The sequence below is a fragment of the Sylvia atricapilla genome, chromosome Z (assembly GCF_009819655.1).
Source record: "Sylvia atricapilla isolate bSylAtr1 chromosome Z, bSylAtr1.pri, whole genome shotgun sequence".
Taxonomy (NCBI): Eukaryota; Metazoa; Chordata; class Aves; order Passeriformes; family Sylviidae; genus Sylvia; species Sylvia atricapilla.
The window spans coordinates 55,121,441-55,142,693 of NC_089174.1; the positions used below are offsets into that span (position 1 = coordinate 55,121,441).

The 21,253-nt window shown below is 42.6% G+C and overlaps 1 protein-coding gene across 1 annotated transcript in view; it reads right to left on the minus strand.

Annotated features, from left to right (window-relative positions):
- Window positions 1–21,253, minus strand: part of ADAMTSL1 (ADAMTS like 1) — a 193,883-nt gene that overhangs the window by 51,314 nt on the left and 121,316 nt on the right. The window lies entirely within an intron of this gene.

Genomic DNA, 21,253 nt, shown 5'->3' on the forward strand with positions numbered 1-21,253 from the left:
TGTAAATCCTGCATCAGGACTGTTGATAATTGTATTTCGGTGTTCATCACCTTAAAACCAGATTTGTGCTATTCAAACTGTAGAACCACATATTCTGTCAGGCAAACAGAAAATTGTTTTAAATACTAGGTCCTCCACTAATGTCTGAGCTGGAAAGCACTTCAGAGATATGTAGAAATGTATATACAAAAAAATCAGTCCTATATTCAGAAGTAAAATATAAGGAAATAACCTCCCCATGCTGATAACTCCATGCTGATCTGGATATACTCCCACATGAAAAATGAAAGCATGAAAGCCAGACAGTGCCATGTTTTCTAAATCTGAAGAGTAGCTTCCTTTCCAGCATTACATTATTGAAACTGATTTCTGAGGGAATAAATTGAAAATTCAGGAAAAGGAAGGCTCGGAGAACCCATCTTTGAACAAAGCAAATCCAGGCAGGAGCTTAAAGAGAGGGATTATGAAGGAGGATACCCTGAGGCTCCAAACAGGATCGATGCAGATAATGAAGGAAAGTTATGAAGCATGTCAGCAGAATGAAGCAGATTTTGTTGAAGAAGCCGAGGAAAACCACTCTGATGCTCTAGGATTTGCAGTCAATGGAAATAGCTTGTTGCATGTAAAATATATTATGTTAGCCAACACATTACTCAAATAACCATTTAAGATTGTGCTGTCCTACAATCATTTAACAATTCTAACCTTTTTTATTTTATAAAGTAATTTTTGAGTATGTTTTCTCTCTTTCAAGTAACATCCTTAACAAACTTAAACACATAAGAATTTTTTTCCTCTCTGGATGATATCCTGATGGACCATTGCTCCCCATTGCTCCATCTGTTGGTGACATTCTCTGATTTTATAAAAGGATGCATTCTGAGCCTCACTGTAAGCAGTAATGATGGTGTAGTTTGCTTATAGACAATATTCCTCGTTTTGTGAGGAGCAACGACAACAATCTATTTAACCCTTTCTAATAATAAATGCGTCTTGCATACTGAGTTAGAAGGTCCTGTGGTCACTTATCAGGCCTTAATACACTGAAGGACACTAGTCTGTACACTTGTGCTGGGAGCTATTTATCAGTGAAATAGGAGTGACATATGGCAGCCAGTTAAGTTAAGCTGGGGTATGTTCTCCATATGAATGATCTGGGGGGAGAGGTCATCCCAGACTTTCCCATGAAATTGTCAGAATTAATGGGAATATCATCTACTCTTCAGTTTTGGCACAATATAAAATAAGACATTTGAGTAGGTGGTGAAAAGCAGGCATTTTCTTACTTCAAAATCTATTTTGGTACATGGGTATTTGCCAGAATTTCTTTTTTTCAAGTGCTGGCAGTAGCTGTTGCCTCCAGCAACATTTTGTTTGTTGTTGGTATAAGTGCAAAATATTTCTGTTGGCAATTCACATCTCAGGGGCTAGCAAGCCACTCTTTGGACATCTTTGCTTCTTCAGAACAGGGTGTCTGTTTCTTCTTCCAGAAAGAAATGCTGTTTCCATAAAGAGAAAGGATTTGCTATTCCAGTGTTTGAAGTTTCTGAATGTTGCAGGTTACATCTGATGCCCTACCCATAACTAAAATTGGTTTGTTCACAATTCTTTCAAGCTGCATTAAAGAGGAGATTGCTTTGAGGAGCTCATGAACTGTTGGGTCAAATACCTCTTACCCTTGTACTTTTGTAGTCCCAAATGACTTCTATGGGCTTTCACAGATGGGAAGTAAAGAATGTAATGTAGAGCAGACAAGTGTCAAGTGGAGTAGGGATGTGCAGATAACTGAACTTGTAAATGATATACATGAAATTCAAAGACCCAAGAAGAACAGAGAATACCGTGATAACCTTATAGAATAACAAGCCTGTAGAATAATTTAATAACAGCTAATGGTGCTTGCATTAATAACACTTTGAATTAGTATTATCCTACTAAATTTACCAGTTGGTTTCTAGAGTGCTTGTACTGTTGGAGATAATAATCTTAAAAATATATATAATACTGTTTTTTTATAGTAATGCAATTTTGCTCCTACTCTAAAGTGTTATGGTATGCTAACTGAAATTTGTCCTGTCTTATTTCATGTGGTACTCAGCTGTGAATTCCACTCTCTATTTTTTCTTCTGGGTGTTTTAGCTGTACTGACTCTTCCAACACAAAAGGCATACAAAACAGAATGTCTGACATGCATCTGTCAATACCAGAATTAGAATTCAAGTAGGAAAGAATCTTACACTTTAATGGATGAATACAGTAGTTACAGAATCAAGCTAAAGGAACCTTGCACAAGTGGAACTGGTATCTTTGTAAGCTGACTGTGGCTGCTCTTAAGGTATAGACTTTAGGAACAATCTGCATACTTGCTGGTTTAGAGGACAGCTGAAAGTCATCTGTTTGGTACCTCCCATATTACTTTTCAGAACCTGGGGAAATGATTGCATAATTTTGGTCCAAAGCATACATTTTATCCCTTCTCCTTTCTTCTCCACTGCTGCCCAAAGCTGTACTAACATGTGGTAACAGAGAAACAATGTATTTTTAGCCTTGTCATACAGTAGAATTTTGGTGCACCTATGCTCCTAAACCTCTGGCTTGTCCTAGCCCCAGGTCTTATCAGTTCACCAGTTGTTCATCTCCACCTCCTAAATATCTAAGTAGTGGTTTTGTATGTAAGCACAAACTAGACTTTAAAAATATTTCTAAAACTGTATTTAATATAAAACAGATTTCAAAATGTTCTCATCCTCTGCAGGATGTAGGTACATAACTCTACTGATATACATAAAATATATTGAATATTTTAACTGATTGAACAAATTATATAATGCAAACCCACTGAGACACTTAGAGATGGCTAGCACAGAGGAATGTAAGAGGAAAGAGGCAATTCATAGGGCTGGATGTGTTGAAATGAATACATATTTATCAGTAATATATCTATCTCTGGTACATGTATCACATGTATCACAATATGTGAACATTTTCCAAATGAACATGGACGAAAACAGGTTTCTACTGGAAATGTATAGGGAGCAGAGGATGGTTCAAAAATACAACTTCTTTCAAGTATTATCAAAATTTCAAAACCAAAACAGATCACAGAAACTTTAAACTTTCATAATAAATGTCTTCCTTCTTTCATAAAGATATCTCAGGAGTTTTTTTAGAGTTGGTCAACTAGATGGACATATAATGCACAAGAAGATAGTTACTTCAGACTCAGTAGTTTCTGAAGTAATTTCAGAAGTACCAGATCTGACTGCTCAAGGCAATGGTTTTCCTTTAGTTTCTCTTACACACAATGATAAGGGAAGGCTGTAGTCTAAAAATTAGACAAAATTTAATGAAAATCCCAGTGAACTGAAGCACTGAATTTCTTGCATTTCCACAAACTAAAAACTAACAAAGTGAATTAATAATTGACAGATTTTATGAACAGAAAAACACCAGTTGGCAAACTTATTGGCCAATATATATTATGAATTAGACTAACAATCTGATCTACCATCACTTTTATGAATAGTAAGTCTAATTGCTAAAGGGCCAATAATAAATTGTTATTTTCTGGAACATTCTCATTAAATAAATTAGGCTTATCTAAGGAATGCTTATGCATATGTGCAATTCCACATCAACAAACAGTTTCAATAATTATCATGGTCAGTGTGTTTTAAAATGTAAATACTCACAGCTCCCCTGAATGAAAGAAAGAGAACAATTTTGAAGTTCCAATGGCCAAAAAAGTCTCAATAATCTAAAAAACCTGGTTACCCCCACAGGACGATTATTCCATACTATTAATGTAAATCTAAAAATGCTAGAGATTCTTTCAAAAACCATTTTAACTATGCCATTTGTAATGGTGAAATGAACTTGACATAGTTAACAAAAATCTTTCCCGTGGTCTTTGAATTAAACTTGGACATTTTTTTTGGCTTCAGGCTGTTAAAAAAATTCCAACATGTGACATGAACATGTAGCCCTGCAAAGCCCTAAATATCTAATTTTAATTTATTTTCCTTCTTTCTTTCAATAGGAAAAAAAGGTGTCAATGTCATATTGTCCCTCAGGAGTTCAGGTGAAGGACTGGAGGGCCAAGAGGGCAGAATCTTGTTCCTGGCTCTTTCCTGAACGCCAGAGGTGAGTGACATCAGAACTGCTGAAACATGGGCTACCCTGTGAATATGGGTATATTCCCTTTGAGTCCAAAGGGAATAGTCAAGTACTGGGCTGGATCAAACTGTTCTCCCACTTGTGTCTCAACTTCATGTTCGCAAAATCACAACGGTACTTTTGTGTGGTGTTGTTTTCTATTTTTTAAAATTTTTTCCCCCTGAGCTTTGTCCATGCTGCCTGCATAGGTGGTAACCTTACAGCAGAGATGTTACCTTATTCTTTCTCTACCAGCTAGCATAATGGGAGTCTCAGCTTGACAGAAGGCTCAAGGCATTATAGTGTCATGAGTAACAACAGGGACAATAATGCATTGTTACCTCAGTTTTGAAATATCCTTCTCGTTGCCACAAGAACTGGAGATCAGACAATACTTCTGCTAGCTAGAGAGACCAGAAAGTGGCACTGGCTAGCAAGCAGCTACTCACGGCAAGACAAGATGCTAGAATTAGTTGTTGCCCCAACAGGGCTACAAGCCTTCAGAACAAAACACTCTCCCAACCCTTATAATCAGTCTGGAAAAAGTAAATTATGTAGGTAGACCTCTTAGTTTTGAGCCAAAGGGCTATGTAGGGGACAACTTTGGATTAGTTCCCATATGCACAACATATATGGTACACCCCAAGTAGTTCTAAGGTGTTGTTATAAGAAAATTATCTAGGGATGTGGTTTAATGCTGACAGGAGTCCCTTCCACTAGTGCCAACTGAACATTGCACAGGAAAAGTAGGCACTCTTTTAGACAAAGACCTCCCAAACTATTGTATAAAATAAAGAAAATATTGTAATTTTTATGTGGTTAAACCATTTGAAAGTGTTACAAAAGAACTCTTTTTATTTCTAAAATAAACATTAAGCTGTGTGGAAAGGTTTGCCTGGAAGCATCTGACTTAACATCTGTCACCTGCCTGCGAAAAGATATTCCTCAATGCACAAGGGCTGTGAGGCAGCTGTACGCATACAATGGGCTGAGTAAATCACATATTATATCAATATTGGCTTCCTCTTATCCTCTGTCAACCTGTGCATTCTCCATTTGGCCGTGAAGACTGAGAAGTCTGCTACAGCCCATATATCTCCTCTCTTCCTTTTCCCTTGTGAACCTGGAACACCATTTGCGGCAAAGTTTCCTGTTTCAGGTGTGAAAGATTTTCGTGAGGCTCATTTAACAGATATATCTTTGATTGAGTAAATGTGCTCAGTATCACATCCTAAATACCATGTCAGAATGTGATTTTGAACTCTGAACAGCAGGAAAAGATTACCATCCATTCTGTTTGGATAGCATACTTTACTGCAGTGAAGCTACAGGACTGAGATGAGAACTCCCAAGTCAGTTATTGACTTTATAATCAAAGGAGTCTCAAAGAAAATGGCACAAAAGCCAATAATTTAACTACAAGTGATTTTTCATGCAGATGTTAAATCACTCAGAGTAAAATGTGACTGCTCCTTTGAAATGAAGTATGAGAATAAAGACCTCAAACCTCATGTTCAAACACAGATCTGAGTTCTCTAGGAAGTGATCTCTCTACTGCTGTGGTTCAATTTGTAGCAGACCAAACATTACAAATGTACATACAGTATACACATGCCTCAGAAGAAAAGTGAGATTTAACTAAGCTCTGAAAAAATTATTTCTCATAAAAAAATAAAAAATGTAAATGCAAAGTACTTTTAAATCCTTACTACCAAAACCAGAAAAACAATTCATACTTTGAGTTGTTCAGTGCCATCCTGACAAAATCCATGGTACAGTATCCATTGCACAGTATTGGCACTGTGACAACTGAACTGGACAGGCAGGAAAGGTTTCAAGAGGCTGTTGGGCACAAGGGAGAATGAGGTGCTTTCTTCAAAAAGTATTTTCCTTGGAGTGAAGGAAGTCCATTAAAGATATGCTGACAACACATGTAAGCAGAACAGAGACCCAATGAAAGTGTTCTGGCAGGTTACCTGCATTCTGTAAACTTACTGGTATCAATTAACACTAAAGCTCATTATAGCTGATTGTGGCAGGGAGCCGGTATTTATATAACAGAGCCAAACAGAGGAACATAGAGAAGGAACTCAAGAAGTCAGAGAAGTACAGGGGGTAAAAGGAATATTCAGCAACTCTACAACCAACAATTCTGATTGCCAGGGGGGTAACCTTATGACATTCTTCAAGCAATATCTATAATGTTATACGCACTTCAAAAAAGTCTTGCTGTCCTTTGAGTCAGAGGTAGAGAACATCAACTATTCAGGCAGGACAGAAAAGAAAGTTTGTATTCCTCTGTCAACATTTTGAACAGTGGGAGCTCATGCAGTGGGACCTTCAGGGGACTTTTGCAGATACAGATTGCATGAACATCAGGGGAACATGAAAAGACAGCTTCAGGTAATTGAACTGGTTTGGCAGAGAATTTGTTTTAGGGATTAGCAGACGTACTGAATACTGAAAAGTGCCTCACACAATACTTTTATTCTGGTTGGTAACTGCAGCATTAAGATCATTGATACCAATGACTGTCTTTAATATGACTACACAGACCAGGTTAGGTTTGAAAAGATAAATGAATACTAGTTTAGATTTGGGCTTCTGCTTAAAGCAGGAACTTGTTACAAGGATGTTGTTCAATATATTATGTGAGATACAATGAAAACTGATTCTTGGTAGGCCTTACAAGAATGAAACAGCTAACAGGTAAGGAAAAGAATAAATCAGTGTAAAGGTGGAAAGCTGGTCAAGAAATAATATCAGGAGGTTTGAGAAATAGAACACAAATTGTAAAAGTGGAACTTGTAACAAGAGATGGCAGAAGCTGAATGAGGAGCCTGTGGAGGAAACACACTGGGATCTACATCAGGGTGAGTTTGAACTAATGTACATTGCCCTAAACCTAAACTGAAGCAGTGCAGAAACACAAGAACCACTAATTTATGAAATAAATTTTGCAGATCAGCCTACATGATTCTTTTGCAAAGAAGCAAAGGAAAAATGTCCTGGTTTCTGCTCAGGTAGAGTTAATTTCTTATCTATAGTTGGTTTTATTCAGTGTGAGAATAATGTCAATAACACACTGATATTTTGTTTGCTGCCAAATAGTGAATATACTAAGTTAAGGAATTTTTTTATGTCTCGTGCTCTGCCAGTGAGGAGGATCAGAAAAAAAAACAAACCTGTGAAAGGGCATAGCCAGGACAGGTGACCCAAAGCGACCAAATGGATTTTGGACACTGCAGAATGTCATGCCTGATATATAAACTGGAGAAGTTACCTGGAAGGGGGGTTCTTTGTGGTGTAGAGATGGGGCTGAACATTGGTCAGAAGGTGAGCAGTAGTATTGTGTATATCTTGCTCTTTGTTTGTTTTTCTCCCCCTCTTATTATCATTGTCATTATCTACTATAATTATTATATGTTATTTATGTTTGAATTATTATACCCTTCTCCCAACCTACAAGTTTTAGTTTTGATTCTCCTTCCCATTCCACTGAGGTATGAGGGGGTGAGTGAAAAGCTTCATGTGCTGAACTGCCATCTGAGCTTAAATCACAGTAGACAGTTTAGCACCCTGCTGCCCATGACAGAGCTGCTTTATGTTGAAAGCTCCCTAGCTCTTCTCACACTGGTGCTTTCCATGCACCAGTAATATGGCGACTATGTAATAAACTGACACCTTTTCTTTAGATCTACCTTTACTCCATATGGAAAATATTAAAAAGAACCCCAGCTACTCCTGAAGAAGACATCAACAAGCTTACAGACACCAGAAGACAAAGTAAGAAAAAGATAAGCAGGTGAGAAGGATATGCAATCAACTGACAATTTTTTAATCTGAAATTCTTTCTAAATTAAACTTAAAAAAATAGAGAGTTGGAAATTGATGTAGATGGCACAGAAATAATGTACAAAAGGCCTGCCTTCACAAATTGTGAGATCAATATTCATGAACCATGTGATTTTGTCTCACAGACTAACAACTCTCCCTAAATCTAAATAAGCCTTTGCTGAAATGATAAGGGCAGGAAAGAAGTGAAGATGTCATGGGATTGAATGGATGAAGCAAGCATGTTCACAAATGAAAGGGTGTTCAGATAACAGTGACTGGGTTTCAGTAATTCTCTAGCAAGTCCAAGTTTTATAAGCAGTACTGCCACATACTGCAGATAACATGACCTTCTTGCTGACCTGGCTGGCAGCATTATAGGGAAAATATTTTCAACAGGATGAACAGTTCCTGAACTATTTCACCAGGGCAAAGATAGAAAGAGACTGTCTCTCAAAATCAGGCATACACAGTGTTTTTCTAGTTTTGTTAGTAAGGGAAAGGCAGAACAGTAGAACTCAAGAATATATCTATGTAACTATATGGTTTTGTGATTGAACTCAAGAAATTCACAATGTCTGCTTACGTTTCCTTATGCTCTGCTTTGAGTTCTCTTCAATGCCCTTCTTGCAACATACTGTTAAAAAGGCAGTTAGAAGAATTTTATTCCAAAGGCGCATCCAGAACCAGTATTTATATTTATATTTATATTTATATTTATATTTATATTTATATTTATATTTATATTTATATTTATATTTATATTTATATTATGAGGGGCCCAGAAAAGATCAAAATGTGGATCTATGGGTATCTCATGCAGAGTCAGGGCAAACCTTGGTGTCAGCATAGGCTGGGGGAATGAACAGATCAGAGGCACCCTGCTGAGAAGGACTTGAGGGTGCAGGTGGACGAGAGGCTGGACATGACCCAGCCATGGGCACTCACAGCCCAGAAAGCCAAACGTGTCCTGGGCTGTATCCAAAGCACCATGGACAGCAGGGCCAGGGAGGGGATTCTGCCCCTCTGCTCTGCTCTGGTGAGACCCCACCTACAGTGCTGCATCCAGCTCTGGGGTCCAGCACAGGAAGGACATGGACCTGTTGGAAGAAAGCCCACAGGAGAGTCCATAAGATGATCAGAGGGATGGAGCAGCTCTCCTGTGAGGAAAGGCTGGGAGAATTTGTATTTTTCAGCCAGAAGAGAAGGCTTTGGAGTGACCTAATTGCAGCCTTCCAAGAAAGATGGAGAGAGACTGTAATGAGTGTACAAGAACATGTAATGACAGGACTAAGGGAAATGGCTTCAAATTGAAAATAGATTTAGATACGAGGAGAAAAGTCTTTTCTGTGAGGGTGGTGAGACACTGGCACAGCTTTCCCAGAGAAACTGTGGATGCCCCATCCCTGCAGGTACTCAAGATCAGGTTGGATGGGACTCTGAGCAACTTTGTCTAGTGGAAGATGTCCCTGCCTGTGGCAGAGGTGTTGGAAATACATTATCTTCAAAGTCCTTCCCAAGACATTTTATGATTCTATTCCTTTTTACTTTATATTTTGAGATCCTGAAACTGTGACTAATAATACATTTAGTAGCTCACTCACTCTTCTCTATTAAAAGATTTTTTTTTTCACATTGACATTTAGAGACCCAAACATACAGGTGCTCCTCACTTAGAGAGGGGAGGCTCTAAACTTATGTTATGCCCATAAACCCTCAAAAACAACTATGTTAAAGTAGTCAGATTCATGGAATTGTCAAGTGATTCTGACTCAATGGAAGAAAAAATTCTATTCAAAATGATAGTATCATAAGTTATATACATAGGCAAACTTAAAGGTATTAAAACATGTTATATCTCCATCCTAATTGTTATACCTACATAGGTGTGTGGGCAGATTCCACATACTACAGAATGGCAAATTAATGCACTTCTCCAAATTTTCCTGAGTGAGAAAATGGCTTCTTTGATCTTGCAGAAGATAATGACCTAAGACATTACAGTTTGCTTCCTCATGGGAAGGAAAAGGAACTTGTCTGATGTACCAGAAAATCTTTGTTCAGACCAGAAAAAGGTAAGCATTATAATTAAACAAACAAACAAACACATTCTCATACAATATAGTTACAATATTAGAAATCGGTGGATCCACTGAGTGGTAATTAGATGCACATACCTCTGTGTGAGTGCTGCGTCTCCCAAAGCTGTGAATGACTAAAACTAACAGCCAACAGCTGGTTAGAATATACAAAACATCAGTCAAGTCAAAATTCTAATAGGTAATTGCACACTGAAGATGGAAATTTTCATGGACACAAATAGGTCCTGCTGTGCTTCAGGAGATGTGACAGACCTACTTGGCAGATAGAGAATTAATAGCTTAATCAGTCTTACTCCTTTAATAGGTGCTTAATTCACTCCAATCTGAATGGAAGCAAGGGCACCTTCTCCATTTATTTAATGTGTGACTCTTTCTGATGAGTAACTATGTTACAGAACTGTCCATATATTTTCAAGAATCAGGGCCATATTTTTATTTTTTTTTACATTTTTGTTTCCATCCATAAAGACTTATTGGTTTGAAAGCACTGGGTATTCCTCAGACTCTTACAAATCACTTCAACAATACTGTAAGTAGAAGATATAATGGTGCTGTTCATTTCACACCTTTTTAAAGAAAGTGAAGGTGCATTATAAAATGAACAATTTATAATTAATATAATTAAATTATAACAATTTATAATTAAAATTACCTAAAATTACCTTTTAAATGGGTATTATTACAATTCAAGTATTATAAAATATATTTATAATTATTAATATTAAATATATTTATAATTTAATATATTTTATAGGCATTATAATACCTTTTAAATTTATAATTAGCTTGTTTCATATGTTAATGCTGAAGTGAAAAAGTTAATCTTGCTCATTATGCTACAAAATGTTTGACTTCATATTTGGCACAAAAGGAAAGACATGCTTTTTTTGCTGTTATTGGGAAAGCTTCTTTGTGAAATGAAACCCTGCTGCTGAGGCAGTAAATTCGTAGTCAAGAAGGTTGAGAATAAATTTAGAGAAAAAAATGAGGAGTAGAAGGTAACATATGAAATATTGTAGCCAGACGATATTTTTCAAAATACTGAAAAGTATCAAGTGGCAGTGAATCCTAAATTCTGGTGTAAGTGAAAAGAAGGGTTAGGACTAGTGGACTGTATTAAGGTGATTAAACCCATAAAATTTACCTTGCCAGGAAAAAAAAGAAGAGTAAGTCTGCTCTGTCAGTAAGTCCCTAGCATGAGTTAAAGCTATGTCCTGGGTTGTAGTTTAGGATGTATTCTATCACCATCTTCAGTTAATGCCCCATCAGTGCCTTTTGCATGACTCAGAGATAACTCCCTCTCTTTAATGGGCCATCAAGGCCCTCTTCCATGACTCATCATCCCATTGTGAGATGCTCCGCCCATGGGGAAGAGCCAAGCATTCTCACCTGGATATAAGCTGGGATTTGGGACAGTAGAAGCAGCCCTCACCCACTGGATTCTCAGAGGACTGGAGCTACCAGACCTTTCTACAAGATTTCTGTTTCAGGAAGACCATCTTGTCTGGACTGTTTCCATCACCCTGCTCAGGTTGTATTCTGACTCTGTCAGTGGTTTTTCTTTTTGTATTTATTTTATTTTATTCTATTTTATTCTATTTTGTTTTCCTTTTCTTCTCATTAAATTTTATTTTATTTAAATTTTATTTCTGACTTAGAGCCTCTGGTTTGTTTTCAAAACCACAACATATTTTTGGCGCCCAACGTGCGGCAGAGACAATAAGAAAAGTCAGAAATTACAATTTTATTGAAGAAGACACCTGTCTGTTATGATGCCCAACATGCTTACATGTGTCTTATACCTATCTCTCTATATTTTTCCAAACGTGGGGCACTATCTGCCGGCCTTAATACTCCTGCGTAGACCAGGATATGGTACTAAAATTGCTTTACTGGTCTATTATGTCCATTGCTTGATAAAATCTGAGGCAATGAACATTATTGAGAATTTATACCCAGTTTTGTATTCTTGTTCTAGTCTAGGATGCTACGTCTGGAGCCTCAACAATCTCACCCAGCCCCTGTGGGGAGGAGTAAAGAATCATTTTTTCCAGCTTTTCAGGAAGGACACAGCGGTTTTTGAAAATATTGGGTACCCTCTGGATGCCAGGGACAGCATGATGTTCTTGTTAGTACTGCTTTGTTTTTTCTGTTTTCTTTGTTTTCTAAGCACCATGCTTAGAATCAAAACACTACATGGTGTGTTGGAGCATGTTCTTAAAGAAGTAGAAGAGGTAAAAAGAAGCAAAGCAATAGCATCGACGACTACACAGACTGTCACAGAGGAGAAAGGAACCAAAAGTGCTGTCAGCATCTCCACACAAACCATCACTGAACCGGAACAGCCTAAACCAGTAGCAGTTGCTACCACTCAGAAAAAGAAATCAAGGAGCAAATCAGTCCGCATAGCGACTGACGAGGATAAAGCAGAACCTTCGCACTCAGCTGAAGAGACAGAGACAGAGATCATCACCCGCTCTCTATCTCTGGGTGAGCTGCGTGACCTGCGAAGGGAATTCACCCGTCAGACCAACGAGTCCATCCTCACCTGGCTGCTCCGCATCTGGGACGTTGCAGCCAATGACACCATTCTGGATGGAACTGAGGCCAGGCAACTGGGATCACTGTCCCAGGATGTGGTCATTGACCAGGAAATTGGAAAAACCCAAGAAACTCTCAGCCTCTGGCAGCAACTGCTAACATGTGTAAAAAACAGATACCTTTGTTGTGGTTAGATAGGGACAGGCGGCGCGGAAGATTTCGGGCTGTAACGGAGAGGAAAAGAGCAAGCCCCATCCCCCTCTCAAGATAAGCTACCCCTGAAAGGAATGTAGACCCTCTACTAACATGTGCCAGTACTTTTCCACTCCAACTACTAACCCAGGAAGTGTGGCAATATCCTGTTTGACGTAGTAGAAGACCCGAGGGTATATAACCTGAACCTTTTACTTAATAAACGTCTTTTGTAACCGTCTACCATATTGGTACTCTGCGTCTGTTACAAGACCCGACCCACTCATGAAAGCAAAGTGGAAGTCGTGCTGTATGTCTAAATACCAAAGCCTCCACTGTGGCAGAAACAGCGGACTGCTACAAGTGGTGCCGTAAACCCGGGAACGATTACCTCGGAGGACGGGAGCCACGCTTTGGAAAAGGCACAGCGGGTAGGAGTCGGCCGGTCCGAACTTCTGCGGAGGAGAAGGAAAAGGGGGGACGCCCACAGGACCCCGCGGACAGCATGAAGCCCGTGACGATGGTCGTGAGTTTAGTTGCGGTCCACTGGAAACAGCGAGACCAAAGGGATTTATTTCTTGCTATTGCAAGGTTATCGGATCTAGGCGCGATTTCACGCCCCATAGACATATTAAATTCAGAGGGGTGGGACAAATATACAGTTGCCCTGGCGGAAGATACAAAAGCCACCGGCAGCGGAAAAGTTTTAAAAGCATGGGGAAAAGTTGAAAAAGTGTTGCGGAAAGCAATGGAAGAACAGGAAGCTTGGAACGCTGCAAAAACGTGTTTATTCACGGCTAAGCAGCCGGGGAGAGGGGACCGAGGGGGCGCAGGACCCTCCGGAGAAGCCCTAGAAGAGACGGGGGGGGGCGCAGTGCGGCAGAAACCCCAGGGGAAAAGCGGGAATCAGACGCGGTAACCCCCTCCACAAATGCATGCATAAAAGCCGCGGAGCACGCGGAAAAACCCCAAATCCCCCCGCGAGAGCCCCCAGATCCGAACACCCCCGAAAAAACCGCGGCTTCCCCGATCGTCCATCCTGGCCGCGTCCAGGGTCCGAGCGGCGACATTGCGCTAGGACCGGCGGCGGCGCCGCCCGCGCGGAGCGGCGGCTCCCCGGCACGGTCTGAAACGGCAGCCTCTCCGGCCGCTGAGACGCGGCGCGGGCGGGCGGAGGAGCGTACGCGGTTCGTCTGGGAAGAACTCGCGCGGCAAGCGAGAGACGCAGAGAGATTGGCCAATACCGCGGAGGGAATACACCCCCCGCCATATGGCCAATATGGTGCCGATGGTCCGGCGCGGGGGCGGGGCGACCAATCGCCGCTACCCCCCCCGCCATGTGGCCAAGATGGCGCCGGCCACGTGGAGCGCGCGCGGGGGAGGGCGCCACGTGGCGATGCGAACCCGGAAGTGCAAAACCCCGCGACTGAGCATGCGTGGGGGGTCGGAGGAAATCCGGAGCCACCGACCTACATGGCGCATGCGCGGGAGAGCGGGGTGGGGCGAACACGCGGACAAGGTCCTTTACCAATGTCATCTACCAAGCGCGGGGGCGAGCAAAAAGGGGGAACGTGGGACTACCCCCGCGAAAGGCGCCGGCGTCACCCCCGGTCGGAAGGGGGGGGCCGGGCGCGGGAGGCGGAATGGAGTCAAAGTAGAGGGGACATCCGAGCCCACCCGCGGAAGGCAGAACGGGGGCGGAGTCCGACGAAAAAGCATAGCAAACCGGAAGCTTACCACCAGTTCACTTCCGATACGGAAGGGAGTTACAGCTCCACGGCGAGCTCTACAGAGAGCTCCGAGTCCGATTCGGAAACGGAGATAACAGATTTTATAAAGTTTACAGCGAAACCGAGCAAAGCCTTTAACAATGTAAGGGAACAAACTCAGTGCAAACTAACCGATTTAAGTTTGTTACCAGAGGAACGAGACACACCACCAAGCCGTCAGAAAGCACCAGAGAAACCCGCGCGGGCGAGATCCAAGCACCAACGACATGCCTGTGTGATTTTGTTGCTGGGGTTTGTCGCCAGAGGACAAGCCAGCTCAGATTTCTACCCACACCAGCCATTCAGGTGGGTCATGAGACATCTTACCAGCGGTAAGGTGCTCAGAGACATCACCACACCAAACAGTCCATCCTTCGTGCTTCGTATTATCGATTTGTTTCCAGGACAACCAAAGGTAGACCCTCATTCTCCATTTTCGTCACACACATACCTATCCTATTGGTGCCCAGCTTCAAACGCAGGAAAAAGCTATTGTAATAACCCCGGCTGGGGATATTGCGGACATTGGGGATGTGAGACCATTGTAACAGACGCCAGGCCGTCAGGGCCTGGGTGGGACCCACAAGAACCTGACAAATTCCTGCAGTTCACCTGGGCACCCGCAGGTTGTAAAACACCTCTCTCTGTACACGGGAATTCCTATCGATATAGCTACAAAATCCCAAAAATCCAAAAGTGCATATACTATAACATGACAGTTTTGCAACCCACTCATCCTAGCTGGACGGTGGGCAAAACCTGGACAGTGGTCCTTCAAGGGTCAAAAAAGTGGGTGAACGTGCAAATTACCAAGTCTCAACCCTCCGAACCCCGAGCTGTGGGGCCCAACAAGATAATTAAAAGCACACAGACAAAGAGAAATATGACCTACCCTAGGGCTGCACCTACAGGTGTCAGCAGAACCCCAACTAGTGATGCAAAAGCCTTTCAGATGGACAAATTAGCTAGGTCAGATCCCGATCCAATCTTTCGTATGTTAGAAGCTACCTTCCTATCCCTGAATGAATCTAACCCTAACCTAACTAATTCCTGTTGGCTTTGTTATGATGTCCAACTACCTTTTTATGAAGGAGTTGCTTTAAACACCCCATTCAGTTACTCCGCCGCTGACGCTCCCCAGCAATGTAGATGGGACACACCCCGCAGGGGCATTACTCTAAGCCAGGTCTCAGGCCGAGGCAAATGCTTTGGTAATGCAACCCTGGCTGAGCGAAAAGGGAATGTCTGCACCAGAGTTGTAAAGCCTAACAGAAAGAATAACAAGTGGGTAATCCCTGCTACATCGGCAATGTGGGTTTGTCAGAGATCTGGAGTAAGTCCGTGTGTATTTCTTCCCAAGTTTGATGATTCTAACGATTTCTGTGTCCAAGTTCTGATTGTTCCTAGAGTCCTGTACCACTCAGAGGAAGAAATGTACAGCCTTCTCGAAGAATCCAACAGGCTCCACAAAAGAGAGATATTGACAGGTGTTACCATCGCAATGCTACTCGCCTTAGGAGCAGCCGGCACAGCGACAGGTGTCTCAGCCCTGGCAACACAACACCAGGGTCTGTCTCAGCTGCAAATAACTATAGATGAGGACCTGCAGAGGATCGAGAAGTCCATTTCCTACTTGGAGAAGTCAGTCTCTTCGCTTTCAGAAGTGGTTCTACAGAACCGGCGAGGACTGGATCTCCTGTTCATGCAGCAGGGAGGTCTGTGTGCAGCCTTGAAAGAGGAATGCTGCTTCTATGCAGACCACACCGGAGTCGTCAGGGACTCCATGGCCGAACTCCGAAACAGACTGGCTCAGAGACAGAAAGATAGGGAGGCTCAGCAAGGCTGGTTCGAATCCTGGTTTAACCAATCCCCATGGTTAACCACTTTGATTTCCACCTTGGTAGGCCCATTGGCAATGCTACTTCTAGCTGTTACCTTCGGACCATGCCTGCTGAACAAGATAGTTTCATTTGTCAAAGCTCGCCTAGATCAGACTAACATTCTGTTCATAGGCCAACATGAGATGCTGTGAATTTAAAATTGCCAGTCACAAGATTCCAAACTTGCCTGGCAAAAATTTACTCAGGTTTCCAAACTCCTTTTTCCCTTATTAAGTCCTAACCTTCTACCTCATTTAGTGCCTATATCTATATATATATATATGCGTATAACTACCTCGTTCTTTTGTGAGGGGGGGGGGGAGATGTGGTTAGATAGGGACAGGCGGCGCGGAAGATTTCGGGCTGTAACGGAGAGGAAAAGAGCAAGCCCCATCCCCCTCTCAAGATAAGCTACCCCTGAAAGGAATGTAGACCCTCTACTAACATGTGCCAGTACTTTTCCACTCCAACTACTAACCCAGGAAGTGTGGCAATATCCTGTTTGACGTAGTAGAAGACCCGAGGGTATATAACCTGAACCTTTTACTTAATAAACGTCTTTTGTAACCGTCTGCCATATTGGTACAATGCGTCTGTTACAAGACCCGACCCACTCATGAAAGCAAAGTGGAAGTCGTGCTGTATGTCTAAATACCAAAGCCTCCACTGTGGCAGAAACAGCGGACTGCTACACTTTGTAAAGAAGACCTCCTAATGCACCAAGGAAAATGGAACACAATAGAACAAAGCATCCAATGCCTAAGGGAATTGGCTGTGCTGGAGATCATTTTTGCAGAAAATGAGAGATTTCCTAAGAGCCCAGATGATGTCCAGTGCACATCACGGATGTGGTTGAAATTTGCACAGCTTGGACCAGAGATGTACTCACGTTACCTGGCAACACTGCAATGGAGAGAAGGTGAGGACAAGGTGGGTGTCCTGGCTAATAAACTAAGGATTTACGAGAACACTGTCACCGCCCCAGTTCGTGCCCATGTCTCATCTGTGGAAACAAGACTGGCTGAGCAAGTCAGGAACTTAATTGAAGAAGGCCATCAGAAACTGAAAAAAGAACTTAAAGAAGAAATTTACGATATCTCACCAGAGCCGACAAGAGTCTCTGCCATTAGGAGCAGGCGTCCCCCAGCCAGGGAGAGAGGATACACACCCCGAGGTAACCTTTGGTCTTTTCTTCGGGAGCATGGAGAAGGTATGAAGAAGTGGGATGGAAAACCCATGTCCTCCTTAGCAGCCCGGGTACGTGAACTGAAAAGAGAAATACCTACCACAAAAAGCTCATCTAGAATCAGTGTTGCTCCGGTCTCTCGTGCACAGAACTCCAGACGGTACAGGAATGATGATATGACTGATCCTCTTGAAGGGACCTCAGCAACACATTTACAGGAAGAGAACAACATATGCGATGACCAGGAATAGGGGGGCCCTGCCTCTAGCCAGGAAGAGGAAAAAGACAATTGGATCTACTGGACTGTGTGGATCCGATGGCCTGGCACATCTGACCCACAAAAATATACGGCATTGGTTGACACTGGGGCTCAATGTACCATGATGCCATCAAGGTATGTAGGAACAGAATCCATTTCTATTACAGGAGTAACAGAAGAGTCCCAGGAACTGACTGTATTAGAGGCCGAAGTGAGTTTAACTGGGAAGGAGTGGCAAAAACACCCTATCGCAACTGGCCCAGAGGCCCCATGCATCCTCGGCATAGACTATCTCAGGAATGAATATTTCAAAGATCCAAAAGGATATTGTTGGGCTTTTGGGATAGCCGCAGTGGTGAAAGAAGACATCAGACAGTTGAATACCTTGCCTGGTCTCTCAGATGACCCCTCTGCTGTGGGACTGCTGAAAGTTGAAGAACAACAAGTACCAATTGCCACAGCAACAGTACACCGTCGGCAATACTGCACAGACAGAGACTCTGTGATTCCCATACATGAGATGATCCGTAAACTGGAAAGCCAAGGGGTGGTCAGTAAAGCCCATTCACCTTTCAACAGCCCAATTTGGCCAGTGCGTAAATCCAGTGGAAAATGGAGACTGACGGTGGATTACCGTGGTCTGAATGAAGTCACACCACCACTGAGCGCTGCTGTGTCAGACATATTAGAGCTTCAATACGAGCTGGAGTTCAAACCAGCAAAGTGGTATGCAACCATTGATATCGCCAATGCCTTCTTCTCCATTCCTTTGGCAGCAGAGTGCAAACCTCAGTTTGCCTTCACCTGGAGAAGCGTGCAGTACACCTGAAACCGACTGCCCCAGGGGTGGAAACACAGCCCCACCATCTGCCATGGACTGATCCAATCTGCACTGGAAAAGGGTGAGGCTCCAGAGCATCTGCAGTACATTGATGACATCATCATATGGGAGAATACACCAGAGGAGGTCTTCAAGAAAGGAGAGGAAATTATCCAAATTCTGCTGAAAGCTGGTTTTGCCATTAAAAGAAGCAAGGTTAAGGGACCAGCTCAAGACCAGTTCTTGACCAGTTCTTGGAGGTCAAATGGCAAGATGGTCGTCGCCAAATCCCCACAGAGATAATCAACAAGATCACAGCCATGTCCACACCTACCAACAAAAAGAAAACACAAGCCTTCCTAGGTGCCATAGGCTTTTGGAGGATACACATTCCTGAGTACAGTCAGATCGTGAGCCCTCTCTACTTGGTGACCCACAAGAAGAATGATTTCCACTGGGGGCCTGAACAGCAACAAGCTTTTGTTCAGATCAAGCAAGAGACTGCTCATGCAGTAGCCCTAGGCCCAGTCAGGACGGGACCAGATGTGAAGAATGTGCTTTACTCCGCAGCTGGAAACAATGGTTTGTCTTGGAGCCTTTGGCAGAAAGTGCCTGGGGAAACTCAAGGCCGACCATTGAGATTCTAGAGCCGAAGTTACAGAAACTCCGAGGCCAACTACACTCCCACAGAGAAGGAGATCTTGGCCGCCTATGAAGGAGTTCAAGCCGCCTCAGAAGTGATTGGCACTGAAATACAGCTGCTTTTGGCACCCCGACTACCAGTGCTGGGGTGGATGTTTAAGGGAAAGGTTCCTTCCACACATCATGCCACCGACACCACATAGAGCAAATGGATTGCCCTCATTACACAGCGTGCCCGCACTGAAAACCCAAATCGCCCTGAGATTCTAAAAGTTATAATGAACTGGCCGGAAGGTGAAACTTTTAGATTATCATCTGAAGAAGAAGAAGGAGAAAAGCAAGTAACACGTGCTGAAGAAACCCCACCATATAATGAGCTACCGGAGACTAAAAGACAATATGCTCTGTTCACGGATAGCTCCTGCTGAATTGTAGGAGCTAACCGGAAATAGAAAGCTGCAGCATGGAGCCCCACACAACAAATTGCACAAGCTACTGAAAGACAAGGTAGATCGAGTTAAGTTGCAGAGCTTAAAGCTGTCCAGCTGGCTTTAAAAATTGCTGAACGAAAAAAGTGGCCGAGGCTCTATCTCTACACTGACTCATAGATAGTAGCTAATGCTCTGTGGGGATGGCTGAATCGCTGGAAAAAGCGATTGGCAGCGCAGAGGAAAACCCATCTGGGCCACTGACATTTGACAAAACATCGCCGCCCGAGTAGAGAGGCTGACCGTGAAAGTTCGACATGTAGATGCGCATATACCCAAAAGCCGGACTAATGAAGAGCATCACAACAACGAGCAGGTAGACAAAGCTGCCAAGGTGAAAGTATCACAAGTGGATCTAGATTGGCAGCACAAGGGAGAATTATTCCTAGCTCGTTGGGCCCATGATGCCTCTGGTCATCAAAGAAGAAATGCAACATATCGATGGGCCTGTGACCGAGGAGTGAACCTCACTATGGACAGCATCTCACAGATCATCCACAACTGTGAGACCTGCGCTGCAATCAAACAGGCCAAGCAAATGAAGCCTCTGTGGTATAGTAGATGATGACTGAAGTACAGGTACAGGGAAGCATGGCAAATTGACTATATCACCCTTCCCCAAAGACGCCAAAAAAAGCGGTACGTGCTGACCATGGTAGAAGTCACCACTGAATAACTAAAAACCCACCCTGTGCCTCATGCCACTGCCCGGAACACCATCCTGGGCCTTGAAAAACAAATCCTGTAGAGACACGGCACCCCTGAAAGAATTGAGTCAGACAATGGAACCCATTTCAAAAACAACCTTATAAACACCTGGGCTAGAGAACATAGTATTAAATGAATATACCACATTCCTTATCATGCACCAGCTGCTGGGAAAGTTGAACGGTGCAACGAACTATTAAAGACTGCCCTTAAGGCACTTAGTGAAGGAACCTTCAAGAATTAAGAACTAAACTTAGCCAAAGCCACATGGATGGTTAACACCCGCGGGTCTATCAATCAAAATGGTCCTGCCCAGTCTGAACCCTTACACACAGTGAATGGAGACAAAGTACCTGTGGTACACATGAAGGGCATTTTAGGAAAGAGTGTTTGGATTAATCCCACTTCAAGCAAAGGCAGACCCGTCCATGGGATTGTCTTTGCTCAAGGACCTGGCTACACTTGGTGGGTAATGCAGAAAGATGGAGAAACCCGTTGTGTACCACAGGGAGACTTAATTTTAAGTGAAAGCAGTTTGTAAGGTTTCATTCTGTATGTATATATGCATTCATCTGTAAGAATGTATTGATTTAAGCATGTTGTAAATGGTAATAGAATAAGGGGTGGATTGTCCTGGGTTGTAGTTTAGGATGTATTCTATCACCATCTTCAGTTAA